This window comes from Cucurbita maxima, unplaced genomic scaffold, assembly GCF_002738345.1.
Source record: "Cucurbita maxima cultivar Rimu unplaced genomic scaffold, Cmax_1.0 Cma_Scf03497, whole genome shotgun sequence".
Lineage (NCBI taxonomy): Eukaryota > Viridiplantae > Streptophyta > Magnoliopsida > Cucurbitales > Cucurbitaceae > Cucurbita > Cucurbita maxima.
The window spans coordinates 1-461 of NW_019275513.1; the positions used below are offsets into that span (position 1 = coordinate 1).

A 461-nucleotide genomic window follows, 5' to 3' on the forward strand; every position below is an offset into this window, starting at 1 on the left:
CTATTTTCGACAGACACGTTTTACGCTTTTGGACTGACACTTGGTAGAAGGGGTCACTAAGGCTAAAATCATATAAAATGGGTTCATAGCACAGTGGTAGAGCATTTGACTGCAGATCAAGAGATCATCAGTTCGAATTTGGTTGGGCCCTTTTAAAAATTTTGGACGAACACTTTGTTCGATTTGCTCCCAACCACCGAGTGTCGAAAGGAAAAGAAATAAGAATAATTACCGATTCCAAACCTTATTCCAAAGTACTCCACCACATAGAACCATGTACTTAGAACCTAAGGGCCACTATTCTCGGACAAGAACCAAGCTATCATTAACAAAAGAGTGTGGTACTCGGACAAGAACCAAGCTATCATTAACAAAAGAGTGTGGTACTCGGACAAGAACCAAGCTATCATTAACAAAAGAGTGTGGTATCCAAGCACCCACTATGAACATAGTTAAAAACT

At 39.9% G+C, this 461-nt stretch overlaps 1 non-coding gene across 1 annotated transcript; it reads left to right on the forward strand.

The window, feature by feature from the left end:
• The first annotated feature begins 79 nt into the window (after positions 1 to 79).
• On the forward strand, positions 80 to 151 carry TRNAC-GCA. The gene has a single exon. It is a non-coding gene; the product is annotated as a tRNA-Cys (tRNA).
• The last annotated feature ends 310 nt before the right edge of the window (positions 152 to 461 follow it).